Source organism: Onychostoma macrolepis, chromosome 21 (assembly GCF_012432095.1).
Source record: "Onychostoma macrolepis isolate SWU-2019 chromosome 21, ASM1243209v1, whole genome shotgun sequence".
NCBI classification, from domain to species: Eukaryota; Metazoa; Chordata; class Actinopteri; order Cypriniformes; family Cyprinidae; genus Onychostoma; species Onychostoma macrolepis.
In genome coordinates, this window is record NC_081175.1 from 31698111 (window position 1) to 31705664 (window position 7554).

The following is a 7554-nucleotide window of genomic DNA, read 5'->3' on the forward strand; positions in this document are numbered from 1 at the left end:
AGCCTTTTCCTCTAGAAGTGTGCATTAGCTTTTGCATCAAATTCTTATATTTAATCAATAAAGTCAGTTAGAATAATAAGACATTTGGGGCTGTTACCAAACAAATAAAATCATTATCAACAAAAATTAATCTTTGCAATGCAGAGGAAACACAGAAGCTGCATCCGAAGAGGCATTTAGATCTATTTATTTACACACACACTGTTTAATGCAGGACATGAGTGCATTTAACCTGCAGTTTACAAATGCATAAATAGAGTTTTGATATTTTAATCCTAAAACGTTGAATACTGATATTTGAAATTATTATTTTTTTTAAATGAAAAGATACTTTAAGTGTGAAATTAAAACTGCCAGTAGGTGTAGCAAGTCACTGTTAACATATGACCTTATTATTTTTATTGTGAGTATAGGATTATCATTATTGCTGATCACTGTTGTTGTGCTATGATATTGTAATATTTACTATTATATAATCAGAGGAGCATAGAAAAGTTTATGAAAGTGTCACTCCACAATAGCTACAATAGTAAAATATATAAATATGTACACACCTTCCTAAGGAAAAGATATGGACCAGAAGGCATTGCAACATGACAGACTTAAAGAAGTTCCAGATCTATACTTGTGCTCTTATTATTTCAGTTATTTTGCCTTTAATGTAAATAAACGTGCAAACAATATACTTGCTCTTGTGAATTTATTTTGATGTTAATTACTTGTTAAATGACTTTACTTGGACCCGTTGTGCGAGCTGTCTCTTTAATACCGTGTGGTTTATGGTAGCAAAATGTTGTGCACCGGTTTGAGCTTGAACTTGCCAGGTGTGCCTAATGCCTGTGTTATTTAGGGTGGATCTGACAAGTGAAAGTGCAAAATAAGGTGTGAAAATAACAAGATGTTTCTGTTCAGGCTCTTCAAACGGCTGAAAACGGCTCAGGCTCTTCTGTGGTTAAGAGTAGAATATGGTAAGTAAAGTTAGTTTGACTTTCCACGGCACACTGGAGCAGAAAACGGTCAAACTACTGTGTATTACAACAAATATAAAACACTATTACTCATGTTTATTTTATTCATAGTGTCTTAAATTCTATTTCATGCAAGTGATGTTTTGAAGTATCAAATTAACTAAATCTTCAGAATTTGGTTCCAAATAATGTTGATCAATTGTATCTCTTTGTTTTGGCTGTTGAACAGAAAGAATAACTGGAAATAAAATCCTTATAGGGTAATTCCCTGTCAAATCAACTGAATTTCAGAAATTTTCCCAGCGTAATTTTTTGTTTTTGTCAATATTTTTTGAGTTTTTATCACTAGTTTGTAAAAAGAAGTCAAAATGACAATTTACAAATTACAGCAGGGTAAAGATGACTTTTTACCCAGAGAGTGGTAGGTCTATTATAGTCCAATCTGACTTTAGCAATATTACTTTCATATGAAACTAACAGTCTTTCCTTCTCAGTGAAAAGCAGGTGTGTGTCAGAAACAGTGTTTGTCAGTCAGGGCAGGATTTATGGGCTCAGGGTTTCATATATATATTCATATATAGCCATTCAAATGTTGTACTCACTGAAAGACTCTGCTGAAGCAGATGTTCGTGTGATCTTCTCTCAGATATTGATCTGCTATAATGCTAAAGATCTCCAATAGAGAGCGATGCTGTGACATGTCTGTCTGTCTGTAAATCTCTCTCTCTGCTTCTTATATTATGGAGTGTTTTATGGTCAGTCCTGCTCAAATATAATATAATTTTATGACCCAGCATTTCATTTGGTCTTCTGTTCTGTTCTTCTGGAAATTCTCTGCGATCATACATGACATAATTTAAGGCTGGTATGTCAGAGGAAAACCCTGGACTTCACTGAGTGAATCCTCAGTGACTCAGAACCACTCATTTTTACAAAATGCTCATTAGTCATGTGACGAATCAATTTAACCACATTTCTCCCTCTCACTCATCTTTGAACATTAAAGAGACAATGCAACAAACTTAAAACATAGAAGATAAATATATTTTTATTTTTATAAGTATGATTTATAAGTATGGAGTTGTTCAGATTCACTGCAGTAAACTTACAAAATTTGTTTAATACAATATACATATTTTGTTAACAAACATATACATATTTTTGTCTAAATGTAAATGTAATAGTATTTAGAAACATGTACAGAAATAATTGTTTGTGTTATGTACAGCATCATACAGTAAAACACTGAGAGACTGCTCGTAAATTTCAAAAATAATATTAACTTAAAAAAAGAATATATACATATTGTTTACAATGATGTTAATGAAGTTTATATTAATTTATATTGGTTGATTATATAGATCTATAATATTCTGAATATAGAATGACACTAAAATACAACAAACAATGTAAAATATACAGTATTTGATCAGAGACTGAATATAAAGTATATTCTGCAGGTGCTGTGAAAGGAGCTGCTCCTGTCTGAAGAGAAAACACTCTCAGAACTATAACACATGCAGTAACTGTCATTATACAGAACATACACACACTGTCAGCGTAACAGAACTGAGTGTGTTTATGATCAGTGAGAATCTCACCTCATCTGAGAGTCTCTCTGAATAAAACTGTCTGAATCTTCAGAAACTAGACATGAAAAAAACACACACATATCTGATTATCCTCATAGTTTTTATTGTGTAGATAAATAGTAAAGTTTTGGGATTGATTTTACATTCATACTCCAGAGAAGATGAAAATGCATAGCAATAAAGTACATGTTACAGTGTTTTATTTAATATCATGAATACTCACAGTTTGGTCTTCCACTGTTAATACTGCTCCGTCTGACTCGTTCCAGGCTCTTTTTCTCTCCTGGTTCATCAGATTGTCTCTCATCCTCTTTCTTTGCCATTTTTCTCTCTGTTTAATTCTTCTGCAGTTTGTGATGCTCCACTGATCTTCTGCCATGAATGAATTTCTCTTAAATTTTCTTTCATTATCTGTTGATAAAAATGGAGATATAACTGATGAATATATCCAGAATTAATAATAAAACGCTTTAATCTACAACACAACTAAAGATTGTGTGTCATTACCTTGTGATGAGCTGAAACTAAAACCTTCACTGCAGCTCTGAGATCTCTGCTGTTGTGTCTGAGTTTTAAACACACCAATACACAGACGTGACGCCTCTTCTGCACTGAGTCAGCAAGAATAAAAACAACTGTGTGGTGATGATGTTTTCACATCTGGTGATGAATGTGGAAATCCCCTCTAACAATGTAAAGCACTTTGAGTGCCTAGAAAAGGACTATATAAACATAAACAGTGAAAGTGAAAGTGAAGTGACCTGAATTATTTTTTACTTTGTTTATCCAGTTTTTCTTTTTCACCCAGCAAACATAAATATACTGATAAACACAAGGTACAAGACTCTGGCTTTCTCTGTCTTCTTTGGAGCTCCTATGAAATAACAAGAGAGAAAATACTGTCAAGTTCAACAGTATGATGAATAAATATTAATGGTAACACTTTACAATATGATGTCTTTTGTTAACATTAGTTAATGTATTAACTAACATCAATGAACAATACATTTATTACACAATTTATTAATCTTTGTTAATAAAAATACAGTCGTTTATTGTTCATGTTAGTTCACAGTGCATTAATGTTTACAAACAACTTGTGATTTTAATAATGCATTAGTAAATGCTGAAATTAACATGAACTAAGATTATAAATGCAGCAGAAGTATTGTTCATTCTTATTTCATGATAATAGATTAACAGATTTGAACAAAGAAATGAAGCATTACTACGCACAGGCCGTATTGATTGCTAATACAAAAATAAGACGAGTAAAGAAAACGCGGTACTTATTAAAATAATCACCCTTTACTTAAATATATGAACACAGAAAACCTCTGTTAACAGGTTAATGTAACATTTCCCATTCTATGACTAATAAAATAATCGCAACTTACTCTGTGTAACTGAACATGGCTTTCCTCGGAGAAGCTGCGTGCGCTGTGTCTTGTTTGACAGGTGTCAGGGTTAATACCGGGCGGTTCTAGACCACGGTAACTGGGGGCCAGACAGGGGCCACTGGAGAGTTTAGGGGGCACACTTTTAAAATTCATATTAACCTACTAGTAATATTCATTCAGTCATTTTTCACCATGTCATGTATCACTGCAATCTCTAAAAGTAATCTATAACAATTTAAACTAAAATGAATGTTTCATCATGTTTCATTTATTTGACAAATAATTTTGTATTGTAGTGTCAGGGCATCATGTACTCATTATTTTTGAGGGGCACGAGTGAAGGGTTATACCACTGTATACCACTGTATAACTGATATAGGCTTATGTCCCTACTGAGAAAAAATAAAATATAACCATCACAGAACATTTTAATGGTCTCCACTACAAAAATCATTACAAACATTACAAACCATTAACTTTTAACCATTAAAAAAATAGTTTTCTGTTGTGTGTTTTGGGACATATTCCATTAAGATTTATTGGTTTTAACAAGCCACCAACAGAAGGCAACCAATTACCAGTAGAGACCAACAGGGTCATTACAGTCATTACAAGTCCCATTATAACCAGTAAAACCATTACTAATTTTGAAATGGTGTCTATTGTTTTGTTTTTGTTTTCAGCAGGGTTTTATTCTTTTTTTATTCGATATATCCCCAAAATACATTTAGTGTGTGTGTGTGTATATATATATAACAGTGAGGCCAATTCCTTTATTTTTGCTGTAGACTGAAAACATTTGGGTTTGACATCAAAAGATGAATATGAGACGAGAGATCAGCATTTCAGCTTTTATTTCCAGGTATTCATATCTGGATCTGACACACAACTTATCAAAGATATCACCTTTTGTTTGAACCCACCCATTTTTCATGTGAGCAAAAGTATCGGAACAGATTGACTTAAACTAGATTAAAGTGAATAAGTCTTAATATTTAGTTGCAAATCCTTTGCTTTCAATAACTGCATCAAGTCTGTGAGCCATTGACATCACCAAACTTTTGCATTCTTCTTTTGTGATGCTTTCACCACAGCCTCTTTCAGTTTTGGGGGGTTACTCCCTTCAGTCTCTTCTTTAGCAGGTGAAATGCATACTCTACAGGGTTTAAGTGGCCAGTCTAAAACCTTCCACTTCTTGCCCTGATGAACTCCTTTGTTGTTTTGGGTCATTATCTTGCTGCACGATGAAGGATCTCCCAATCAGTTTGGTTGCATCTTTCTGTAAATTGTCAGACAAAATATTTCTGAAGACGTCTGAGTTAATTTTGCTGCTGCCGTCATGTGTTACATCATTAATGAAGATTGAGCCTGTCCCAGAAGAAGCGATGAAAGCCCAAGCTGTTACATTACCTGTGTAACGTGTACTATAATGTACACCTGTGTACACTGTGTTTCAGATGAGCTTGTATGTTTGGGATCATGAGCAGATCTTTTTTTCTCCAAACTTTAGCCTTTCCATCACTTTGGTCCATAAAATCAGTCCATAAAACCTTGTCCCAGAATTTTTGAGGCTCGTCTCCTATTCTTCTCGCTAATGAGTGGTTTGCATCTTCTGGTGTAGCCTCTTTACTTTTGTTCATGAAGTCTTCTGCGAACAGTAGACTGTGATACCTTCACTCCTGCCCACTGTTGCTGATTGTTGCTGATGCCACTAACAGTTGTTTTAGAGTCTTTCTTTACAGCTGTCACAATGTTTCTGTCGTCAACTGCTGATGTTTTCCTTGATCTACCCGTTCGAGGTGTGTTACTTAGTACACCAGTGGTTTCTTTCTACCTCAGGAGATTCCAAATGGTTGTGCTTGCTATTGCCAGTGTTTGTGCAATGATTTGATTGATTTTTCGTCTTCTCTCAGCTTCACAATTGCTCGTTTTTCACCCATAGACACCTCTCTGGTTTTCATGTTGGTTACACGTCTAACTAACTATAAATGCAGTCTGCATGGATCTGAAAGGGAGCGCAGACATTCAGTGCTATTTATTGTTTGAATAATCAATTAATAGGACACACCAGGACAACAAAACACACCTGTACATATGGTACATTTGGTAACATGAAAATGGGTGGGTTCAAACAAAGGTGATATCTTGTAAGTTGTGTATCAGATCCAGATGAAAATACCTGTAAATAAAAGCTGAAATGTTGATCTCTCGTCTCATATTCATCTTTTGATGTCAAACCCAAATGTTTTCAGTCTACAGCAAAAATAAAGGAATTGGCCTCACTGTTACAATACTTTTGGAGGGCACTGTGTATATATATATATATATATATATATATATATATATATTAGTTGTATGCTATTTTAATGATAAAGCGCTAATATAAGTAATAAATAAGATTAGCCTATATATTGCTCTAATATGGTTATTATATTTTATTGGCATATATAACAATTATCTGTATAAATTATAAAACTATTATGACAAGGTAATGTTTAATTTATTATATTAGCCTATTTATATATATAGTTTCTCGCACAAACCGATCGTTTCGTGTCTTAGGACATCAATGTATCGTCACGAGCAGCAAGGTTTAATTTGGATTTGTCTGTGCATGTTTTTTCTCTCAAAGATTGTGTGCCCATTGACTGGCATTATATGACTGACAGACTATAACGGTTTGAGTTAAAACCTTTGTTTGTGTTCTACTGAAGAAACAAAGTCACCTACATCTTGGATGCCCTGGGGCTAAGCAGATAAACATCACATTTTCATTTTGGGTGAACTATCCCTTTAAGGTGAAAGGCAGTATGAGAAAATCTGCAGCTTAATGGGGATCATCATGTCAAAGTATATATTAATGTACATCTTATTTTAACACTTTTGTCTTGAAATAATGAATACATTTATACATTTACATAATTTAATTTGTAATAGTTCTATTTATTGCAATTGTTATTCTGTACTGTAGTCTGATATAGACCTAAATCTATATGTACTCTAACAGTACTATGTTTTTAATTGTAGGATATATTACGTAAATCAATTTTTATATTTGAATGTCACGAATCCTGTTCATGTGCTTCCGTTCACTCACCACCAGAGGTCACCCGCTCACCACATGGACTCTTGCACTGCACTAATTGTTGCACTTCACCCGGACTACAGTTCCCATAATCCACTGCACTGAGTACACATACACAGCTGAATTCAATCAGACATGCTACATAAGCCATGGACTTCCTCTTTCTCACTGCAAGTACTGTTTAGCGATAGCTACTCTAAGGAAGCCAGTTCTACTGCCGTAGTTTATTCGTAGTCTTGCCTTGCCTGTTTTCCGTGTTCTGATTCTAGCCTGTGTATCTTGGATTACCCATGTGTCTGGCCCTGTTTTGGATACCGTTTTCCCCAGCCCGGACTATTGCTCTTGTTTACGGATTACCCCTTTGTCAAGCGCACTGGATATTGTTAGCCATCGACCGACCAAACCCGTTTTGGATTATTCTCTTACCTTGCCCTCAATATACCTGTTTGCACCATGTCTGTTATGACCACGTCTCTGTCTAATAAAAGCCTGCAGATGGATCTGAACGT

The 7554-nt window shown here is 34.4% G+C and overlaps 1 long non-coding RNA gene across 1 annotated transcript; it reads right to left on the minus strand.

Moving 5' to 3' along the window:
• Positions 1-2048: 2048 nt before the first annotated feature.
• On the minus strand, positions 2049-4017 carry LOC131529108 (uncharacterized). Its single transcript, XR_009268006.1, has 5 exons — positions 3958-4017; positions 3068-3434; positions 2784-2971; positions 2570-2615; positions 2049-2453 (listed from the first exon to the last, which is right to left on the minus strand). It is a non-coding gene; the product is annotated as an uncharacterized LOC131529108 (long non-coding RNA).
• Positions 4018-7554: the final 3537 nt, after the last annotated feature.